The sequence below is a fragment of the Dasypus novemcinctus genome, chromosome 3 (assembly GCF_030445035.2).
Source record: "Dasypus novemcinctus isolate mDasNov1 chromosome 3, mDasNov1.1.hap2, whole genome shotgun sequence".
Lineage (NCBI taxonomy): Eukaryota > Metazoa > Chordata > Mammalia > Cingulata > Dasypodidae > Dasypus > Dasypus novemcinctus.
The window spans coordinates 26,454,937-26,479,522 of NC_080675.1; the positions used below are offsets into that span (position 1 = coordinate 26,454,937).

A 24,586-nucleotide genomic window follows, 5' to 3' on the forward strand; every position below is an offset into this window, starting at 1 on the left:
TACTATGAATTCTTTATAGGAATGTCAGAGTTGGACAGTTGGTCTGAGAGATTATTGAATGGGGAAATGTTGACTACTTCATTATCTGGCAGGGATTGTGTGAAACAGTAGCCACTCTTGACATCCAGGAAGCTGGCATAGTAATTGATTTCCCTGTTCTATAAAACTAGCAACTAAAATCCAATCTCAGGCAGCCCTAAGGGCTTCACAAAGTCTTCCAAAAAGCTTCAAACCTTCGGCACACTAACCTTGAAAATATTGAAAGTCCTTCTAGGAATAAAACCCGGATTTCTATACTGAGCCTGTTACAGAAAGGCATGTCAAGAAAATACTAACAGTTCAGATGGAAACCCAAGTCAGTATTAGCTATTTTGCATATTATAAGGAAAAACTGTTTCAGTGGAAAATCATGCATTACCTACATGCAACACATCCATCCAGGATATCAGATTCTAGCCTCTGTTTTCAAGCTTTTTGGAATTCTTCTAACTTGTAGATACTGATATGTAAATTCTGTCTTGCCTGGTAGAGATTTAATTGATCCTACCATTACCACCAAAAACAAAAAACAAAAAAAAGCAAAAAAAAAACGACAATAACCCAGTTTTGCTTCCATTTGCAATTCATTTCAACATTCCTTTGCTTGTCAGGAAATTTGTGCTGTTTCAACTTTTCTCTTGAACCAGTTATAACATCTGCCTGGTTCCTTCATAGATGAGTAAAATAAAATCTTTAACGTGTTCATTTCTATTAATGCATCCATATAATGGTCATTATGGTATTTTCTGAAAATCATCTCTTTTTTTTTTCTTTCACAATTGCAGTCGTAGGATCGCCACAGTTTGAAGTCATTCATGACAAGATGGTGCTTAAGGTGCTTTTTTTTTTTTTTTTTTTTTTTTACAATAAAGGAAAGCATTTCTCTGAGGAAAAGGCACGTGTTCCTTCAGTAGGTTAAAGGGGAAAAAAAAGCCACCCACCCTAACTCCTGAGGTTGTAGGCACACGGAGGTCCGTGATGGTAGCAGAGAGACCCCCTGACACCCTCATCGCCCTCCTCCCTCAGAATCTGGGATAAAAGCAACATATTCCTCACCGGCCGCTGACTCCCATCTCTTCACATCCCGCCGGTTCCAGCTGCCGTCCATTCCCAGAGGGCAGAGCACCGGGCCTTTCCCCCGCTGGGCACCAAGCCAGGCCCGCCGCGGCCCGCGCGCAAGCCCTCCTTCTGATCCAGGCTCTGCACGCCCTCGCGGCCGTCGTGCCGCGCTGCCAGCCTTGCTTGGGCACGTCCAGCCGCGCGCCCAAGCGCAGCGTCCCCGCAGCGCCGTAGGAGGTAAACAGCCCCCGGAGGCAGGCGTGGCCCGCCGCCACCGGCCTGTTTCCTGAGATGAAGGTTTCAGCAGCGGCAGCTTTTCAGAGGCCAGATGGCGACCGCCATCTCCTTGTTGGCGTCGGCCTGGCGCACGGCGCTGCGGAGGCTGCCCCCGGCCACGCGGCTCCCGCCGGCTGGGAGCAGATGCCTGGCACCCAGTCACAGCGACTGCTGGACTCAAACATCAGCAGCCCGAAGGGCGTCTTGGAGCCCCACCCACGGTGTGGGTGCCGGCTGTTCGTCCACCTACTTGAGATAGGCTGACAAGATGCGACCCTTGAAGTCGCAGGAACCAGCGGCCTGGAGCACGTCATTGGATGCCAGTCCAGGCAGGACGGTGGAGCGATGGGCTTTATGAGGTACTTGCACCAGTCATTCTGCTGCTCAAAATTGTAGATGGCGTTGACACCGGAGCCGCTGCCCACGGTGAACTTGCTCGCCTAGGGGGCGCAGTGCACACCTGCTTCCGCATGTGGCTCCTCAGCTTCTATACGTGGGCCTGGAGGTCTGGGCTGCAGGTCACCTTCCGGTGGTTCTCAGGGCTACAGTCAATGCCTGTCACCTGCCCGTTGTGGTCTTTGAGCTTGTGTACCTGACCCACTTGTCCCCGCTCCTCTTCTAGATGTGCCCTTCACGGTTGTTGGGGCAGGTGGCAATATGTGTTCCAGGGTAGCCCCTGATGGGCTCCACGGCCACATGCCTTGTGTGGGCATCCCACCACAGACTCTGCAGTTTATGCGCAGGACTGCTCAGAGTTCCCTGAAAATGATCTTCTTTTAAAATATTTTATTTCACCTTCAAACAATAAAATAACAGACAAAAGGAAGCTTAACAAATTATGGAAGCATTACTCTAAAAAATCCTGTCCAAGCACCTTTATCCTATTTAATCCTAAAAACAAACTCAATTGCTTCTCCAGTGTTCTAAAAGGTGAATAAATGAGCATAGATTGGCAAAATGATATGACCAAAGTCTCCTTGTTAATGAAGAAAATGAAAAAAAAAAAAAAGCCTGATCTTATTTACATCTCATAAAACAAAATCCTATATTCTTTTTTTTTACCTTCTTGGCCTTTACTACAAAAATATTACAATATCGCTGTTAACTATTATCTCTTAAGTTACATTAGTTGAATTTTTCCCATGTATCCCTTACTCTTCACAACTTGTAATAAAGAATCATTCTTGTATTATTAACCACAATCCTCATCTACCACCTAAATCACTATATTACACAGTCCCTGGGTTATCCTTTAGCTGTCTTTCAGTCTACATTAACCTTCCTAGACTACTCCTTTCATCCACAATCACTTTTATAAATCAGTAGTGTTAGTTATTATAATGTATTACCATCAACTCCATGCATTTCCTCATTTTTACAATCAATCTTATTAAACATTTTACATACATTTCATCAGTTCCCCCTTCTCAAACTAAATTCTGTTTCCTACTATCCTTTATTCTACAGTTTAACTCCGTAAATTTACTCATCGTATTTCATTCATATCAGTGAGACCATACAATGTCTGTCCTTTTGTGTCTGACTTATTTTACGCAACATAATATCTTCAAAGTTCATTCATATTATCATATGCCTCCCAAGCTCATTTCTTCTTACAGCTGAGTTGTATTCCATCTTATGTGTATACCACATTTTGTTTATCCATTCATCATTTGACAGAAACTTAGGTTGTTTCCATCTTTTAACAATTGTGAATAATGCTACTATGAATATCGGGGTGCAAATAACTGTCCGTGTCCTTGCTTTCAGTTGTTCAGTAGTGGGATTGCTGGATCATGTGGCAATTCTATATTTACCTTACTGAGGAACCACCAAATTTTCTTCCACAGAAGCTGCAATATTTTACTCTCTGACCCAAAAGTGGAGTGTTCCTATTTCTCCACATCCTATCCAAGCACTTTTAATTTTCTTTTTTTTTTTTAATGATCATTCTGTAAGGCATGAAATGATATCTCATATAACTCTGATCTGCATTTCCCTAACAGCTAGGAATGTTAAGCATCTTTTCATGTGCTTTTTGACCATTTGTATTTCTTCTTTAGAGAAATGTCTATTCAAGTCTTTTGTTCATTTTTCAATTGGGCTGCTTGTCTTTTTATCATTGAGTTGTGCAAGCTCTTTATATAACATGGAAATCAATTTCTTATCAGATATGTGGTATAGCAGTTTGATATTGTTTATGAATTCCAGAAATATATTGGATTGTGTTTATAACTGGTTTATTACTCTTGGCATATTAGATTAGATTATATTGGATTCAGATGTTTCACTTTTACTTTGTTAAATAATGATTAAGGCTTTGATTGGACCAAGTCAGTAGACATAGAGTCCCCACCCACTTCAAAAGTAAACAGAGAAGCAGATACATGAGGAAAGAAAAGAAGGCTCCATTAGACAGAGCAGAGGCCTCAGGAAGAGAATGAGCCTGATGGTCTACAGCTGGCCTTGTGGAGAGCAGCCAAAGCCAGAGAGAAATGAGCCCTAGGAGAGAGACAAACCTTGTCCCAGCCTAAAATTGATTTTGGAAGAAGCTGGGACCACAGAGCCTTAAGAGGAAAAGGATGCCTGAACCCTTGCAGACTCCGGCAGCCATCTTGCTCGAACACATGGCAACAGACTTTGGTGAAGGAAGTAACTTACACTTTATGGCCTGGTAACTGTAAGCTTCTACCCCCAAAAATATCCTTTATAAAAGCCAACAGATGTCTGGTATTTTGCATCAGCACCCCTCTGTCTGACTAAAACATGCGATTACTTAAAATTGTCTCCCAGTAAATAGGCTGCCGTTTCATCTTCCTAAAAATATTTGAAGCACAAAAGTGTTTAATTTTGAGGAGTTCCCACTTATCTCTTTTTTCTTTCATTGCTCTTGCTTTGGATGTAAGGTTTAAGAAACCACTACCTACCACAAGATCTTAAAGATATTTCCCTAAGAAATAGATATTTCTTCTAGGAATTTAATGGTCTTAGCTTTTATATTTAGTTCCTTGATCCATTTTGAGTTAATTTTTGTATAAGGTGTGAGATAGGGGTCCTGTTACTTTCTTCTGAATATGGATATTCAGTTCTCCTCACACCATTTGCTGAAGAGAATGTTCTGACTGGGTAGGTTTGACAACCTTGTAAAAAATCACTTGACCATAGATGTGAGAGTCTATTTCTGAGCTCTCAATTTTATCCCATTGATCAATCTATCTTTATGCCAATACCATGCTGTTTTTACCACTGTATGTTTGTTAAATCTTGTGTATCATAGTTTATATACTACTTACAGAGTAAGTTCAGTGTCAGCTGCTTACATAGTAGAGCTGTGAAATTGGGGGTAGGGCATAGGGAGGGTGGGAGGGGACTCTTTGGAGAGTGTTTCAGTGTCCAGATGGGATTAAAGAAGGGAAATACCTTAATTAACCAGAATAGCAAAGGGCTGTCAACAACTTCCTTAGAGATGTCATTTTTCAAAGCTCAGCTTGCACTCAAGCTTGGTATAGTGCTCTGAGCATCTTTCCAAGATGACTTTTAGAGAGTAAGCCCAAAAAATTAGGCTAAGAGACCCGAGGGCTCCTGTAAATATAAATTGTCCAGTGCCTCAGGATATCATCTAAGGGAATTACTGGCCAACACTCCCATTACCAACACCCTACTATTAAGAAATAATTCTAGAATAGCTTTCTTTTGAAAGAATATGTGTGTGTTTGTGTGCATGTGTGCATCTAAGTGAGAAAGAAAGATATGACTTTCCAGAGAAATTATTGTATTGCACAAGGGCTTGCTGCCAGATACACACAGAAGTTAATTCTATGATATCAGGTTTTAAGAAAAGAAAGAGCTTCATTGTGAGGTCAGCCGGCAAGGAGAGAGGAGGCAAGCTTCAAATCAGTCTCCTGGATTTGGACTAAAGGAGATTTTTGGGGGATAGAAGGTGGGTACTGCTATGGGGAGGGTTAATTTGACATGGTATGATTGGCTAGGTATAGCTCTGTCCATATATGGTAAGACAAGCTCCACACAGGATTTTCTTTGTTGAAGGACCTCCTGCTTTGGGTGTGCTTCTAGCACCTTTTGATTCACACAAGTTTGGTTCCAAGGGGGATGATGTTTTTTTCTTGGTTTCTTGGAGGTTATTTAAGGATGCCAGCCCATGTTTCTGCACAGGCTTAGGTTATATAACTTTTGGTTAAGCTCCCTCATCCCCTGAAAAAATAAAAGTGTATGATCCAAAATATGAACCATATGGTAAAACATCAACCACGGTTAGTAGCAATGCTTCAATATTTCTACATCAATTGTAACAAATGTACCATCTGCATGTAGAATGTTATTAATAGAGGAGAGGGGAGCAGGGGTCGGGCCTTGGGTATATGGGAATCCCCTATATTCTCTACATGAGTTTTCTGTAACCTAAAACTTCTTTGAAGATAAAATTTTTAAAAATAAGACACTGGAGGAACATATGGAAGAAAATGTCACTGTACATATAGACAACAGATCTTACCGTGATGAAAGACAATATCTAAAAAATTTTATTTCAATTTTTAAAATTTTGTTATTTTAAAACATTTCATTATTTCACTCTCTTATTAATTTTATTTGGCTATATTGTTGGCTTCATTTTTGGAGAGGTTTAGGATCATAGAAGGGTCACAACTGTGGCAGGGGACGATCACTGGTGCCCATTATCAGTGATGGGGGGCGCATGGGGAGAGATTCACCTGGGACATGCCTCTAAGGCATATGAATATGCTCACATGTTCACAGAGCATTGTCTCTGTGGGTGCAGACCCACACAATAACCAAAAGAATATTGAATTCCCATCCTGGGGAGTTCTGCTACATTCTCTAATAGAACAGCAAGAATGTGCCAAGTATAAGAGCAATGCCTCGTGAAGAAAGACAGAACATTATGCTGGGCCCTTGATATTAATGACTAAACTTAAGAACCTTTCCTTGTTAAATTGAAATTTAGGCTAGTATTATATATTGCCTAAGAGTTACCTCCTGAAAGCCTCCTTGTTGCTCAGTCGGGGTCTCTCTCTAAGCCAAACTCAGCATATAAAACCTTCCCCTCTCTCTGCTCACCCCCACCCCCATGTGGGACATGACTCCCACACCCTCCATCCCCCCACCGCCCCCATGTAGGACATGATCTACACAGTCATGAGATGAGTCTTCCTGGCACCAAGGGATTATTACCAAGTGCCTCCTAGAATTGCATCTGGAAAAAGACCTTGACCAAAAGGGAGAAATGGTAAATACAAATGAGTTTTTATGGCTAAGAAATTTCAAAGTGAGTCATGTCATTCCAGAAGTTATGCTTATGCACATTTCAGCAGGATCTCATTGACTGCCACAGTGAACAGTGCCTCAAACAATAGGGCTCCTGAGGGCTCTAGAAACATCCAGACACTATAAGCAAGGAAGACAGTTCAGGAATCTAGCACCCTGTCAGTGGACCTTACTTTGGAATTTATGCTCCCCAGTGTAACAGAGTTAGACTCATTTATAGGGTCCCTATACATGGCTCTTCTGCCCCTTTATTTGAACCTACAATTTGCACTATGCTTGATAAATACATGTCCCAAAGACTTAAATCTTTGGTCTGCCCATGTGCCAATTGAGCCCTGAATCTCAGCAGAGTTGCAACACCTACTCTATAGTTCATTAGATTCACCCAGGACTACTAACAAAGTGATTATGATGGACAACACCCATCCCAAGGAAAGAGAGTGTCTGCAACTGCAAGCAACATAGTTCCATCCATCTGCTCCATGGACTCTAAGCTCCCTCTCAATTAGAGACAGAATAGGCATCACCATTCCAAAATCTTCAAGATTGGGAATAAACCATGGACTAAATTAGACTTATTATTATTCTACTATAGACTTATTATTATTCTAGAAGTGAAAAGACCTTTATCATTGAAATAAAGGCAGTGGCCACCAGAGGTTCTGAGGGGAGGGAGAGGGAAGAATAGGTGTAACGTGGGGGCAGTTTTGGGACATGGAATTGTCCTGCATAACATTTCAGTTACAGATACAGACCATTATATGTTTCATCATAAACTACAAAATTGTGTGGGATGGAGTGTAAACTGTAATGTAAACTACAGTCCACTCTTAGTAGCAATGCTTCAATATGTGTTCATCAATTGTAACAAATGTACCACACTAATGAAGGATGTTGCTAATGTGGGAAAGTGTGGGAAAGGGAGGGAGGGGAACTTATTGGAATACCCTATATTTTTAATGTAATATTTATGTAATCTAAAGCTTCTTTAAAAATAAATAAATAAATAAAACAGGTGTTCTTAACTTTTTTTATTCCATGGACCCTTTTGCCAATCAGGTGAAAACCACATATAGTGTATTAAATAATACACTATACTGTGTGTTATTTAATAAATATACCCACACCAACATGTCTGCACAAGAATAATGTTTTTATGAATTTCAATTCAAGCTCACAGATACCTCATTCAAAACCCCTGCTCTACAGGAAAAGTTACAGACAGGAAAAATTACAAAGCAGAGAAGTTTTTACAGAGCTGCTAACTGGTTTGGGGAGCTTTCAAATAGTGGAAATTGTTGGACTTTTCATTGAAAAGTTTCTATAACATTTACCAATGTAAACTCAGAAATTCCTGGCTGGCCAGGATGCCAGGAAATAAAAGAGACATTTTTCAGGCATTGTCTAATCATAACTTCTTCATTCCTTCTACTCTCCATGCTTAAAGATACTTCCTTGCTTTCTGTAAATTCAGCCCCACCCTCAGGATAATAGGCATATAGTTATCCTGATCAGAAGGAAAAGGTTCTTAAATGTTCCAGTCTACTATGCCTAGATTCAGACTCAGATCATTCTGCTGCCTGGCTGGCGCAGATAAATGTCTTATTTCAGATAACTGGGCTCTAACTTTATTCCCAAACCTGCTCCCTTACAAACACCTTTTTTATATCTATGGGGCAGGCATTTGTTTATTGGGATGTCTAGTATTTGCTCTCCTTCTTCCTATTAGAACCCTGATCTCATTTATGGGGAAAGTCTTCTTTATGAGTACCCTTGATAGGAAGCAGTGCTCACACCTACCTCATAACCCAAAGGGGCCACATTGTTTACTCCCTGCTCTGACATAGACAGTAAAGCAGGTATATGACCTATTTTCAGCCAATCAGAAATGTGATGTGTGTTTGTTTTTGAGAATATTCAGTTCTACCAGATAAATACGTGGTTTGCAAAACATAGGCATAATCTTTCAAAGTATTTCAAGTATAGATCAGTACCTAGTAAGCAAAAAAGTTGTTAGGTGGAAGCATAATTATGGCACATATTAAGCATAAGATAAGAAGCTAGCAAGAAGAATACATGTGTGCTAAACATGGAGAGATGAAAGGACCAACATATATCTAATATTCATGAGGCACCTTGTGGAGCAATTTGCTGCATGGTGCATCCATGAGTTGTAGGAACACAAGCTCAGGAACAACAGAAATTTTCAGCAAATGACCACTTTATTACATATAGAGAAGAAAGGGTCCAAAGAGCAGGGAAGAATTCCCGTAGTGACTGGTCTTTTGGGCAGGCCAAACTACTCGTGTCTGGGTGGGTGGGTGGCAGTCCCCCGCAACCCACTTCATATTGGAGGGGAGAGACCAATATGCACTGCCCAGGGTGGGGTATTACTATAACCCAGGGTAAAGAAGCCCCACCACGGAGGCTCCCCACCCCTCCCCCCATAGGCAGCTGATACTGCTTGTTCTGTTTCTGGGTTCAAGGTATGGTCAGGCCTTTTTATTAAACCTCACATCTCCCCTAAGCTGCGGAATAGAAATATACTCAAACAATAGGAAAGGAGGGGGACCAGGAGGTAAGGGCTGGGTGATGGCTTCTGAGTCTGTGTCTAAATTCCAGGATATACCTGAGTACTAAACACATACATATGAGACTAAATCTACGAGAGGCAATAAATACTCAGGATACGTCAACTATATATTACTTAATATTCACCACGCCTTTATTTACCACCCATCATGACACCCATTCTAGATCCAAGAAACACAAATAAAACCCATGGCTATCAATCAGGCTGTTCAGCCAGCTCCAACTATGGCCAGTTGTACTTTTACCTGTTTCTCCAACAGAGCAAGTCTGTACCATTGGCCCAGAGCATCATTCATCTGCAGACTCCTTTGCCCAAACCTCAGCTCTGGTCCTCAAAACCATACCTTCAGCGGGGAAGGCTGATGTGGCAGAAAGAGAAAGGACAGAATCATTGCATACCCCAAGATTCAGACTGTTTGGTCCTTCCCTTGTGCTCGTACTTATCCTTAGCGTGTTAACTTTACCCCTTCACTTTCCCCTTGCGTCTCCCTGTGTGTTTTCATTTATTTAATAAATTGCGTCATTTGATCGTATTAATTTGGTCTCTGAGGCTTTCTCTTCTATGACCTCTGGCATAAGCTTCCAGGTACTTCATTTGGAGGCCATCACTGTGCCAAGATACTTTCCCATTGTACAGGGACTTGGAATCAAAGATGAGTGATATAAGGATGTGCCATAATAGCCTGAAGACCAGACTTTGCTTAAGTTGGAAACTTGGCTGTGGTAACTGTACCACTGTCCTCTTTGTTCCAATATTTTTCTTTCTCTTTTATTAAGAAGGCATTTATTAAGGAATATATGTAAATATGTGTAAAATTTTTAGCAAAAAATAAAATAATTATAATACCTACCAAGTAGGAAAATTAAAGTCAGATGTAAGAATTAAACTTGGCCAAGGCTAATCCCTTATAAATTGGCTTCCTAGGAAAAAATGGTTTCCTGCAGTGCTCCACAGAAATGGGCCACAGCCTTAGTGTTTAAGGCAAGCAAACTTGGGCAGCTGTACGACTCAGCTCACAGACCTTTGAATATCCCAGGGGAGGATGACTGTTGATTGGCAAGACCTGTCATTCATTTGCTATGTCATACGGCTGTAATCACAAGGTTTATACCCCTTCCCTTGGGTTTGAAGGTATGGTGCTACCTCCAACCATAGACACTAAGCTGGCAGGAGAGGGCCGGAGTCAAGGTTTCTGTTATGATGTGATGTACTGTAGTTCAAAATCCCCAAAGCTCGAAGGTTATGATCCCTCTCCCAGAGGCTTATATTTGGCTCTGCTAGATATCTGTGTGCTGTCCAGGGACCTGTACCCAGGCCACTAACCCTGCCTGCATGAGTTTCTGCCAATGAAAGCATTTCCAGCAAGGGAGGTTGTTACAGCTGGTCATTGTCCTTGTTTGCATGATGAAACTATTATCAGGCCCCCCAAACCTCTTTCCCTTTATGCTGTTCCCCAATCATAATCCTCTCCCCCTCCCCTAGAAATAATCACTATCCTGACTTTTGTGCTAATTATTTTCTTGCTTTCCTTTACAACTCTACCACCTAGATATCCATTACTAAGCAATTCAGTTTAGTTTTGGATCTTTATATAGTATATGACTTTTGTCCATGTTGTTATGTGTAACCATAGTTTATTCTTTCCTTGGCTGAATTGTTGTATAACTTTACCACAATTTATATAGATCCATTCTGTTACAGATCCATTCTATTATAAATAAAGTAGAATTGCTGGGTCACAGGGTATGCTCTATCTTGAGGAGATAATGCCAGAGTTTTGCACAGCAGTTGTACTAATTTAATGTTCCATATCTTCATTTCCACTTCGTATTGTCTGACATTTTACTGTTTGCCAATCTGGTGAGTATGTAATATTTTTATTTTGCAGTTCCCTTATTACCATTAGATTGAGTGCATTTTCATGTATTTATTACTCACTTGGATTTCCTCTTTTGCTAAAGGACTATTCATGTCCTGTACCCAATTTTCTAAAGAGTTGTATGTCTTTTTCACATTGATTTATAGGAGTTTTTATATATTTTGGATCTAGACCTTTGGTAATTAAATGTCACAAATATCATCTCCCACTCTGTAACTTGTTTTTTCACTCTTATTAAGATATATTTTGAGGGGAAAATATTTTAATTTCAAAGTGGTAGAAAAATTGATCTTTTCCTTTATTGATAGTACTTTTTTGTGCCTTGTTAAAAAAAAATCCTCCCTGACTCTGAATTCATGAAGATATTCTCCTGCATCATCCTCTGAAAGCTCTACAGTTTTGCCTTTCACATTCAGGTCTTTAATCCACTGGGAATCTATTTTTGTGAATGTCTCTGCTTTTTATCCAACGCTGATTCTCGAGCCTCCATTCAATCTGTAAGTCCCAGATCACTTTGCAATAAATCTTCTTTTTGCTTTAGATAGCCAACATGGGTTTCTGTTGTTTTAAATCAAGAGTGTTGGCTGTTACAATGGACTACTGACTTGGCTCCCATTCCTGGAGTCCTGTCTCTTAATCCCCGTCCAGTTCTGTGCCTTGTGACTAGATGCAGACAGGTTTTTGTCCATGGTTTCGACTGTGACCAAAGATTGCCATATTCCATATTCTTGTACCTTGCCCAGCAGACTACTTCATATTTCAGAACCTGCAGCTAGATTGTTTCAATCAGTTCCTGTGCCATTGCCCAGGTCCACTGTAAGTAAAAAAAAAAAAAAAAAAGTCTCACTGATTCTCAAGTTATCACATGAAATTGTAAGCCAACGCTTAGACACCCAGCTGGAAGAGTGAGAGGCTCACAGGAAGAGGAGTATAGAGATAACACTCATAAACAATAGCCAATTGACGTCATCCGCTCAGCCAGACAAATGAAAGCAGGTTTAACTCCCAGCTGGGATTTCAGATCTTATTGCCATTCTTTGTCTCTCCTATCAGGAGACCAGGCAGGAAGATTCACACTTTATTTTTTTCCAAGTGGTTTATTGATTTGTGGATTCAGTGAAATGTGTATCAATTGAACTAAATATTCCCTTTAAGAACGAGGAGGATCACACTGTGCTGAAATTAACAGGCACAACAGAACTGCCTCTTAAGAGTTCAACCACACTACAATAGAAGCACACAGTGTGAAGGCAATCTGATGATTGAATAGCTCCATTTCATCCTTGGCCATCAAAAGCCAGTATGCTCTTATTTCTACTTTCTTTGGCTCCCTTCTTCCTTCCTCCAAACATACATATTTCAAGGATATTATGTGCACTATTTAACAGAAAATAGATTTCTTTCCTCTCCTTCCACTTTCTCATAATATTTATTTTTCCAAACAATTCTTAAATGTATAGTAGACTTTGAACTCTTTGCTTCTAGATGGCTGCTTAACTTCACATCTTCTCTGATCATGTCACAATGGAAATAGTGGCTAAGACTAATTAGCAATATCAAGACCAAAAATATACACGACATTTAAGCAACGATTTTTCCTTTTTAAAAAATTAAACACTTGTCCTCATTCATAGATTTCATTCTACTGAACTGTTGTCTTTTTCTCTTGATAATGGATTTGGCATAAAAGTGTGATATAATTACAATAGCTGACAATTTTATTAACTTTACAACCTTCAAATTATGTTGACACTTGATTTTTATCTCAAAAACTATGGTGAAATATGTAAAAACTATAGCATTATCTTCAGTTTCCTTGCCAACAGTTCAGCAGCTCAAAGAAAGTCTTCAAATGATCCATAATATAGCCAGGACCCAATCTTGACTTATCTGACTCCTTGGCCAGTGCTATTTCCAAGATGGTTGTCTAATAGTAAGTGGTTCTTATATGGCTATAAGAATATGTATTTCATGTAAAATTAATATACATACCAAAAATTAAAACTGCAACACTAGCCACATCATACATATCCTTTGTAACCATCTGATTCCATAATGACATACATTTTAAGGCAATATTATTAATAAACACTACCATGCGTAGGATGTGGGAGTGTCAAGTATATTGAATACAATCTGATTTGGGGTTTTTTGTTTGCTTGGCTTTTGTTTTTGCCAATTCAGATTTAAAAATTATCTCATTCATTATCGGATTAAAAAGCCAAACATATTCCTGTAGAATGTGTTTACACAAGAAAGATCAAATTCCAGACTTCCATCTTTATTAGCATACAGATTGAGTAAACAGGCTTTTGCAAACATATTTAGGTCTTTATAACTGTACAGAAGAGGCAGAGGATGGTTGGTTTCAGGGCATGAATCCGATATTACAATCTGTCCTTTTATTTTTTAAATACTTTGCTGTTAATTTAAGGGCTAAGTGAAATTCCACTCTGTTAGAGATAAAGTATTTGTTTACATAAGTTTGCAAGAGATGAAAGAAGAATGTTAAAGACAATTTATTACATATGCATAGATGTTTAAATCTTCCACTCTGATTATCCCAGGTCTCCTAAAATAACAAATGGAATTTCTTTTCTTCCATTCCGCCATATATTTGCTTTCATCTGTTGTTTGTTTAATTTCATTAATTTGTTAATTTATTTGCTGTTATTTATTTAATAACTACCATGTACTCCTTGCTGGAATGCAGTGATGAATTAGGGTCTCTGCCCTCCAGCACTAAATCACAGGCTAGAGCTAAACCGGTGACCTCAGTGGTGAGCCCAGCAAGATAAGAAGTCCCACAAAAAGAGAACCTATCATCATCTTAAAAATCAAGACAGGCTTGCCAGAGGAGATATTATTTAATCCCAGGAAAACAAATAGGAGCATCCTTTGAAGTAAACCCAATTTCTTAAGCTTTCATGTGAGCCTCAAAACCTTCTCAGTGAATGTAGTGTGTGTGTGTGGGTGAATGAGTAAGAAAATCATGTTTTCATGATTTCATGTTTTCCAACATGGTGTTCCAAACCCCTATAGTTCCATAAAGTAGTTCAATAGTAGAAATTGAACTGCTTTTCTTCACTTTTGTTTGTTGTTTGCCAGATATTCTGACTTTGAACTTTTATATCCATCTGACCCAGCATGCACCCAGAGATTGCCTTTATAATATAGCATGTATTCTGTACATTGTTCATAAAATTTACTCCAGACCTCTTTATTTTGCTATTCCTCTCCTTTTCACCTTAATCTTTTGAGTGTTAGACTTTGTTTCCCTTTTTCAGTGGAGCATTACAGTGTAGCTTTGGAAAATGTTAGCTCCCTACAATCTAACTCAACCTGCCCTTCCCCACATACAAGTTATTCCAAAAAAGAAGAAATTAAAACTTAAAAAATATGTATATTTGTTATTCAAAAAAAGGATAATGAAATCACCTGGCCTCTTATTCCAACCAATGGTGCTGGCTGAGGTAGATGATGTTCAGAATATTCCTAACAAATACAACCCTCCATCCTTCCTAAAAGAACACAGTTTTTGTTCAGATAGGGGTCAGCAGAGTGGTCAGGGAGCATGGGCCAACATTACCACCTCTCTCACTGCCTCAGGGATGGAACCATAATTGGACTAACCTGTCATGGAGTATCTTTCTCCTTCCCCATTAGTTCAGATGTACATATAAGATGCAGGTCTGTTCAATGGTCCCCAAGGGAAAGTCTGCTAGGGCCTTCTAAAAAATATTTCTCTCAATGGAAAAAAAAAGAGAGGGAGAACTCTGGAAGAACTCTTTTCTTTCTGCCTGCCTATGGGTATCTTTGGAAGCTTTTGGACACCTTCAGGTTCTTTTCGACAAAGATATGATGCTGTCTTGGCACCATGGGTAGACAAGCCTAAAGACAAAGCCAGCATGTTGAGTATGGTAGAGCTGAGGCAGAAAGAGCCTGGGTCCTTGGTGACATCATTGACCCATCATATGATCCTGTAACCACCTGGTCCTGGAACTTCTTTTTAATTGTCATCTGGCTTAACCCTCTTTTATATAGAAATTTTGGACCTACCACTATTCTCTTGCCCTTTTGACGACAACTCTACTTGGTTTCCCTAGCTTAAGCTTTGGTTGTCTTTAAAGAATTTAGCTCCAAAACACCCACCCCACCCCCCACCCCTCTGCTTCCTTTTCCAATCTAATAGCATTTCAAGCCACTGAACTCAGACCCTGACTTTGAGCCATTTGGGCCATCTTGGTGATTCCAGGAGAGACAAGAGATGAAGACATACTCAATTATATATGTCTTTGATGCAAATAATTGAAAATAGAAAACAATGGAATAATTTTCCTTTTGTACAGAGAAAGTAGTTTAAAACATGAAAGACATAGGTATTTAAAGAAAGAAAACCCTGGTGATGAACTGTTTGAGAATCACTACTGTAAAGGATGAATAACAAACTAATCTGTAAGGCAACAAGGACATGTATTTGGAGTTTTAGAATTGCAATTCACGGAGCCCAGATTCCAGAAGCAACCCAAATCCTGTACCCATCTTTACATATCCAGGCAGGGATTTTTCGAGGAAAAGAAGATCAGATAAAATAGTTGGTGGATATTTGGGGTACTCCAGTTGTTCTTCAGATTAGATAGTTTACTGATTTCTTTATCTTGTTGTTTATCATGTCCAGATGTCCTTAGAGTTTTGAGGAACATTGTTGTTTGAGGCTTTGCATACTTTGGCAGTTCTTGATATTTGGGTAAGACCTGTATAAGAGTAAACTTCCAGAATGACCTCCCGACTCCATTTTAACCTTTTAGTCATAGAAACTCTGTGTTGTTTTATTTCTCATTACACTATCATAATTCAGATACTGATTTTGGTATCATGGGAAAAATATGAAGGACGTGAATCTCTCTAAGACCTAGTCAATCCAAATCTTTTTAAAAAGTCCTAACCTTTGATACCAATTCTGGTAGTTGGTAGTAGCCAAACTTAAAAATTCTAAATCCAGAAAAAACTTAAGGTAAAAAACTACTTATACAGTTACATATTAGAAACCATCTAATTAAGAAACAAAGGGAGAAAATTGATAAAGTATATTATAATGTAGTCAAGTAATTAATACAATAATTAAAATAATATTTAATAGCATGAGAAATGCTGGTTTGTAATATAAGGAAACAAATATAGATAAGAGAAATATATTTTTGTAAACTATGTTTTAATAAGATCATGTATAGGGAAGAGATGACAAAATGAAAGTATTACTAAAATGTGTAGTGACTATATTTTTTTTGTCTTTATTTTTTTAATATTACATTCAAAAAAATATGAGGTCCCCATATACCCCCCACCCCCCTCACCCCACTCCTTCCCCCGTAACAACAATCTCCTCCATCATCATGAGACATTCATTGCATTTGGTGAATATATCTCTGAGCACCACTGCACCTCATGGTCAATGGTCCACATCATAGCCCACACTCTCCCACATTCCACCCAGTGGGCCATGGGAGGACATACAATTTCTGGAAACTGTCCCTGCAGCATCACCCAGGACAACTCCAAGTCCTGAAAATGCCCCCACATCTCATCTCTTCCTCCCACTCCCTACCCCCCGCAGGCACCATGGCCACTTTCTCCACACCAATGCCACATTTTCTTCTATTACCAATCACAATAGTTCATGACTAGAATATCAGTAAGTCCACTCTAATCCATACTCTATTCTTCCAAACTGTGGACCTTAGAATGTTTGTGTCCACTCCACATCTACATCAAGAGGGGGCTTAGATTCCGCATGGATGCTAGATGCAATCCTCCTGCTTTCACTTGTAGGCACTCTTGGCTCCCTGGTGTGGTGGTTGACCTTCTGCACCTCCATGTTAGCAGAGTGGGGTAAGTCCAATAAACCAGAGTATAGGAGCTGAAGTCTGTTGAGGCTCAGGGCCTGGCTATCACATGGTCAATCCGGAGATTCAGGTCCCCTGGGTATACATTAAACCCCAGCACCAACTATATTTATGATAATATTTGGGCAATTTTCTTCTTTTAATTTCTTAATGCTTTCCAAATGTTCTTGTACAAAAGTTTCTGATCTGCTGAACCCAAGGTCATTGTTCACACTTGGTGGTTTGGTGGTTTCCTTTCAGCTACAGCCTAAAACTGGACTAGGGGTTGCTAATGCTGCCAAATAAATAAGGCATAAATAGTATATGTAACACAAAACCAGATGAAAATGGAAAGTTTCAAACCAAACAGTCCAGATGTTCCTAAGTCTCCCATATTTAATGCAGAGTAAACTAAATCACCAAATCTTTTAACTGCTCAGTTTTGTTTTCCTATTGAATTGACTGTAAGTAGCTGGGTATTGAAAACACAGCAGCTAAGATTTCTGAGAAAATGAAGCAAGGTGCCCTGGCAGAAAAACACACAGATAAGAGTTTTCACCCAGCACCTGTCTAAACTAAATCTGTGCTAAAGCAACTAATTCCTTCCAAAGAAAGGTTTAGATTTTTAGTATAAGTCTTTCTGGCTCAGTAGCTTACTAGACTCCTCTGCTACTCTAGTAGGAAGAGGAGAAATATTATCATTGACACAAGATGAAAGGATGGTGGTTTCCATTAGGAATCTCCTGTAAACCTCTAATCCTGTCTTTAAAAGCTGCAAAGCTTCACTTAACCAACAGCAGGGACTGGGGTTTCCTACAATATGCACATCTCCTTAGCTGCCTTCTAATCTCCCAATTGCTGAAGAAGTGCCAAGGTATTAACATTAAATCACCAAGAAAGGAATTTGGTCTCTCTAAGTTTTTTCTATCCCATTGAGGCTATTTGTAGTTATAGACTCAAACTTTCCAAGGGGATAGAAAACTTCACTCCATTAGTATCAGAACCACCTTTGAAAGAGGCAGCTTCAGCCACCTAGAATAAGAATTTGATGGAGAATCAGAAAGCCTCATTTCTAATTCTGACTGTACTGGAACAATTTTGACCTTAGGCAATCTACAAGCCTGCAGGGTCCACAGATTCTCCATTTTAAAGACAGAGCTTGATGGATTGATCTCTAATTCCTAATCTTTATAGTAACTTTGGTGACTGCCACCTGGAAGATCACAATTCCTCCAGTGTTCCAGAATCACCATTACTTTGAAGTGTAGAAATTCCAATGTTTTCTCCAAATTTTCTCCAGTTTCTCTGGATACTTGCTCTAATATCCTGATTCAGCCAGATTTTCCACCAGTCTCAATTATTTTAAATCCAGCTGTATTCTCTCTGTACTTTTTCATCCCACATTTTGACACTACACCTTGTTTATCAAACCCTTTGCCTCTTTGCCATCCTTCTCCCAAAAGAACAAGGTAGAGTTTGGAGTCAATCAAGAATTGAAGACAAAGACAATATCCAAAGAAAAGGAAGGTCTCAGAATCAAGATGTAGGCCTCACAAATCATCTGGTCTAATAAAGAGGACTGCACAGGAAGATGAAAATCCATTCCCTTTATAGAAAGAAACAAACAAACAATAAATGTCAGAGAAGAAATTAATCTCCATTCAGAAGAATTCCAAATAATATATGCAGTTACTCTTCCCTTTAGGAGGTAAAACTTAGTCCCTCCCCATCTTCATTGAAAGTGGGTGCAATTAGTGATGTACATTCGAAGAAGAGAGTATGGAAAGGGGAAAATAAAAAAGACACTTCACAGTGGAGAAACCTGAGAAAGACTGGTCCAGCCAAGTGATCAAGGTTGAGATCAACAGTGATAAGTTGTGTTGATAATATATACCCTTGAAAAGATGTGAAGCAAATGGCACTTTTTCTCCCTGGTCTTCCTCCCAAAATCCATAACCCCAGTTTAACTATGAGAAAAACATCAGAAAAATTCCAGTGGAGGAGCATTCTAAAAAATGAAGGAAAGTTTGAGAAAATCAGAGTCAAAAGGAGACTACAGAGACATGAAAATTAAATGTAATACAGGATACTGGATGAGCTCCTGGTACAAAAAAAGGACATGAGTGGAAAAGTTAATGAAAACCAGATAAAATACAGAATTTAATTAGTAGTAATGTACCAATATTGTTTTCTTAGTTGTGAGAAATTAATCATGGTAATATACGTTTTTAGCAACTGGAAATGGGGTATCTGGGAGCTCTTTATACTCTCTTTGCAACTTTTCTGTAAATCTAAACCTATTATAAAATCTGAAGTGTTTTTTAATTGTTGTTATTGTTGTTGTTTAAGAACATTTTCAGGTTCAAGGCCCTTGGGGCTGAAAACGAGGTCATAAGGATGAGTCAAGTGATTTCAGAAGGAGAAGAGGAACCTTGACTAGACAGGTGTCTAAACCCTTCAGAGAAAACCAAGGATTTCCTTGGGGATGGGGAGGAAATTGGGGAGGCACAGTCATTGGGGAGCAGAAACATTTATAGGTTTCTGTGAATTGCTTGGCTCTTATTTTATTCATGGTGTCACGCACACAAATGTCCAGTACAAATGTCCAGACAGTACAAATTCCCAGAGAACTAAATTTAATTTTGAAGCTAGGACAAGCCCTGGCCTCAGAAACAAGGTTTTACATCCTCCAGCCATGCCTATAATATCACCTTACCCTTGAAAAGATTTTGAGGCAAATCAGAAGGCCCTGAAAAAATACCTTGCTGAAACAAGAAGAAGTGACAATGACTGACTGGCTTGAACAATGCAAGATTAAGATTGCACCTGAGGATAAAGTGACAGGAAAAGCCAGGTAGGAATCTGATTAAAATTGCCTGCTGTCCCAGAAAAGAGCCTGGGTGGAAAAGTCACCTTTTCACTCAAGGCCTTGGCTTCAGGCTCTCTGCAAGTCACATTGACTGAGCTTCCTGACAACATTTCTCCTCCTTTAAGTCCCATAGACCCCCCATAGGACAGTCAGGAGGCTGAGCTCCCTGCCCTTTTTTGCCTCTCACAGCAACCATCTGGCACAGAAGCTCTGTGGGCAGAAATGGGTCAACTGGGTCTGAGGAATGACAATGTGCAAAGCCAACTGCTTTTCCTTTCCTTCTGTACTTCCAGTAGGAGTGCCAAGTCACCAAGGAGTGGCTGGAAGGGGCAAAACCTATCTGTCTTAATTTGCCACAGGGCTGCCAATGCACAGTACCAGAAATTGATTGACTTTTACAAAGGGAATTTATTTGGGGTAAAGCTTACAGTTCTGAGGCCATGAAAAGTCCAAATCCAGGCATCATCAGAGATACTTTCTCGCCAAATTCAGCTAATGATAATCCGGGCATTCTGCTGTGTGGCAAAGATGGTAGCCAAACTCTGCCAAGGTTCCTGCCTTCCCCTCCAGAATCTAGCTTCTCCTGGAGCTCACCCATGGGCAACCAGGCATAAAGCTTATCTCTTTCTGGGCCTCCTCTCTCATTCTTGGCTGCTCCACTGTCTTTCTGAATTCAGCTCAGTGTTATCAGGCATGTGGCTCCTTGGGCCCAGCCTCTTGGGGGCTTTGTGCTTAAACTTTGGCTGCTAGCAATCTTGGAGTCCTCTCTCACACACAGCAGGATCAAAAATGGCAACTTCCCATCTCTGTGACTCTCTCTCTATACCTCTATTTATATATAAAGCTCCATTAAGAGATCAGAGAACCAACCTGAGTCATGCCTCACTGACAAAGTCAAATCGGAAAGGCCCCATACCCACAGGAATAGATTAGTTCAAGAACATAATAGTCTTTTTTTCTTTTGGGAATTCATAAAATAACTTCAAATTCACATTACAAATTCACACTACCTTTCCTTTCTCAGTTAATAGCACCACCAATCACCAGGTGAGCTGCAGCAGTCATGCTTGATTCCTACTTCTCCTCATGCCCCAAACCTATCCCACCAGTAAATCCTATCAACTAAAGCATGAAAACATAACCTGGATCAGTTTATGTCTGTCTACCTCTACTATTTTTTTTTAAGATTTTTAAAAATTGATTTCTCTCCCCTTCCACCCCCCCCCCCCCCCGCCCAGTTGTCTGTTTTCTGTGTCCATTCGCTGTGTGTTTTTCTGTGTCTGTTTTTATTCCTGTCAGCAGCACCAGGAATCTGTGTCTCTTTTTGTCATCTAGCTGCATCAGCTCTCCGTGTGTGCGGCACCACTCCTGGGTAAGCCGCACTTTTTTCATGCTGGGCGGCTCTCCTTACGGAGTGCACTCCTTGTGCGTGGGGCTCCCCTATGCAGGGGACACTCCGGCATGGCATGGCACTCCTGCATCAGAACTGCGCATGGTTCAGCTCATCACATGGATCAGGAGGCCCTGGGTTTGAACCCTGGACTTCTCATATGGTAGATGGACACTCTATCCATTGAGACAAATCTGCTTCCTTCTATCTCTACTATTAACTCCATAGTACACTGTGGTGGCTTGGAGCTATGTACCCCAGAAAAAACATGTTTTTAAACTTAATCCATTCCTGTGGGTATGAACCCATTGGAATTAGGCCTTTTTGATGAGGTTACCTTACTTAAGGTGTGGCCCAACTGAATTAGGATGGGTCTAAATCCTATTATTGAAGGTCTTTCAGGGATGGTCACGGAGAGAGAGAGAGAAAGCAGGGAGCAGCCAGAAGCTAGAAGTCAAAGGAACCCAGAAGAGAAGGGAGAAGCCAAGAAAAGCCAGGAAAGACTGCCATGTGCATTGCCATGTGATGAAAAAGCCAAGGACCAAGGCTCATTGACAGCCAGACCCAGAAGGCCATGGTCTTCTGGGAGAAAGCACAGCCTTGATTATGCCATCCTCTGGCTTTCCACTATCCTCACCTCCTTGTCTACTGTAAACCATTCCACAATCTGGGGGAGATGTTAAATCTTCTGAAAAAGCCCAACCAGACCTTTAACCCAGAAAAAAGCATCACCAGATGCTCATCAGAACAGGAATCTCTGACAGGGGCCCTGCCCTGAGGTGGATGAAAAGCACATTCAAACAGTATCTCTCTTCTCTGGCACAAAATTGGGTGTGTGGAGCAGTATTGGCCACTGGGAGACCAGCCATGATGGAACTTCTTCCCCTGCTTTTTTGGACTCTCTGCTATTGTAGCAGTTTGATATTGTTCATGCACTCCAAAAATAGATATTGGATGATGTTTGTGAACTGATCTGTTCCTCTGGGCATATTAAATTGGATTGGATTCAGAGGTTTCACTTTTACTTGATTAAATAATGACTAAGGCTTTGATTGGGTGAGGTTAGTAAGACATTGGTTCCCCCCCCCCCCCCCCCCCGGCCTTGGTGGGTGGAGACTCATAAAGAAATCAAAATGGTGGAGGGGAAAGTTAGAATTTTAGGAGAGGTGAAGGGGCAAGATGGCCTTGGTTTAAGTGCACACTCACCATCTCTTTCACAAAAAACAGCTGAATGGGGGCAAGATCCTGCTCAAGTGTGCTGTTTTGGGAACTCACAGAGCAAGAGGCTTAAGGACATCCATCTAGAGAGAGTCTGACAAAGAAATAATAAATTGCTCAAGGTAAGAAGGTGAGTTTCTTGTCCTTGAGGCTGAAACTGTGGAATGGCTAAACCCCACCCTCAAGGCAAAAATCTACCATGAGCCCTGACTGGACATTCTCCAAGAGTGGGAGGGTTCTGGTGAAGGGTGGAGAGGGATTTCCTCTATGTGGAGTTGGTTGCCTGCATCCTCTTTTGAACACACAGCTGGCTTGAGGTGGCACCAGGAAGAAGGGAAAGGTGAATCTGCTGAGGCAGTCTGATTTACATTACTGCCCTGGGAAAGAGAAACTTGGCCTGGAAGAAGAGGGTGTCAGGCAATGTATTAGTCTGGTGCTGAAAACTATCAAAATTTCAACTCCCCTAAGAGAGGTGGGCGGTAGGAAGCCTTAATAAGCTTCCAAAAGCCTATTTAGAGTCCACAGGGAAGAGGGGGTGGTCTGGAAGAGGGTTGAGAGTCATTTTTTTCCTGTGGTGAGTTAAGTCACCAGATCTCATTTAAATTTCAAAAGGTAATGCTTAGGCAGGTTTTTGGATCCCGCCCTGGGAGAGAAAGGAATAAGAATAGAAAGGGGGCAGGGAAAGACTCCTAATCAGCTGGAATTTATCCAACTGCAGAGTCAAACCTGCCTGAGGGAAAGTGACTAGATAGGTTTCTGAAGAGCTAACTGAACTAATAAGAAAGTTTATTTCAGTGGCAGAGTTTCTTCCTTGAATATACAAGGTCTCCAGTTTGATTCCTGGCTCCTCATAGAGTAGTGATCCACTGGGCTATCAAACATCCAGCTGATGCTTTAGAACAGGGAAAGCATAGACGTTATTTTTGTATTACCTTCTCTTGGGTCTCTTATTTTTCGTAAAAAAAAAAGGCTACTTTTTAAAAATTTTTTTTATTTTTTTACTTTTGTATTAAAACTTAACTTAGTTTACTCACTAAAACCCGTTTCAAAACCTGCAGAGGGAAGGCTGCAGGGTAATTGATGGATGGACACCAGCAGCCTGAGAAGCTCCACAGGGGCCTAAGAGAAAAGACTGTTTTTCCTTAGTTTTTCTGTGACTGCTTGCTTGTACATTTGTTTAAGGTTTTTTGTTGCTGTTTTCTTGTCTTTCTTTTCTCTTTCTCCTTGCCCTCCTCCCACTTTTTTTAAAATTAGGTGCTGCAGGCTTGTTTCTTGTTTGCTATGTTTCCTCTTCCTTGATTTCCCCTTTTCTGTGTATACTGATTTTGTCTAGCAATGTTATCTCTTTTCCTTCCTTCATCTTTCTTGTCTTCTGCTTTCTGTTGTTCTTACATCCATCTCTCTTTGCTTAGTCCTCAATTTTTCTGGTTTTTTTCCTTCTAACTCTTCTATTCTGTTTTCTTTTATTAACTTTTTCCTTTTTGTCTTTTCTTTTCTCTTTCCCTCTCTGCTCATCATTCTTGCCTTTCAATTCATTCTATATACTTTTCTATGTTCAGTTTCCCATTTCATTGTAGGTACTCCACTTATTTTATTCCGATTGCTCTACACTGCTTACATGAGTTAAATATTCATTTTCCTAGGTCTTATATATTTCCTCTTCTAGCTTTTACTATTTTATTACTCTTATCCTTTTTCTTTTCCTACCTCTTTTTTCTCTGGCCCCAATCTTTTTCCTTCAAGGGAACATAGACAACAGCAAGGAAATAGAATAAGAAGAACAAAGTGTCAAGGAGAAAACTTAACTCACACACAAACCCTAGGGTAGAGGGAGAAGCTAATCAACTGAATAAACCCATCAAGATAAAAAGATAACCAGACAGCAACAAAAAATTACAAACCTTACGAAGAAACAGGAAGACATGCAGAACATTGGACAAGGAATCAAAGTTGTCCAAACAAATATCATGGACCAATTTAATGAAGTGAAAGAAGAGATTAAGCATATTAAGGAAACACTAGGAGAACATACTGAAGAAATTGTAAACATACATAAAAAGATAATGGATATGATGTT

The 24,586-nt window shown here is 40.1% G+C and overlaps 1 pseudogene; it reads right to left on the reverse strand.

Moving 5' to 3' along the window:
• Nucleotides 1-1,116: 1,116 nt before the first annotated feature.
• LOC101418009 (actin-related protein 2/3 complex subunit 1B pseudogene) lies at nt 1,117-11,839 on the reverse strand (annotated as a pseudogene).
• Nucleotides 11,840-24,586: the final 12,747 nt, after the last annotated feature.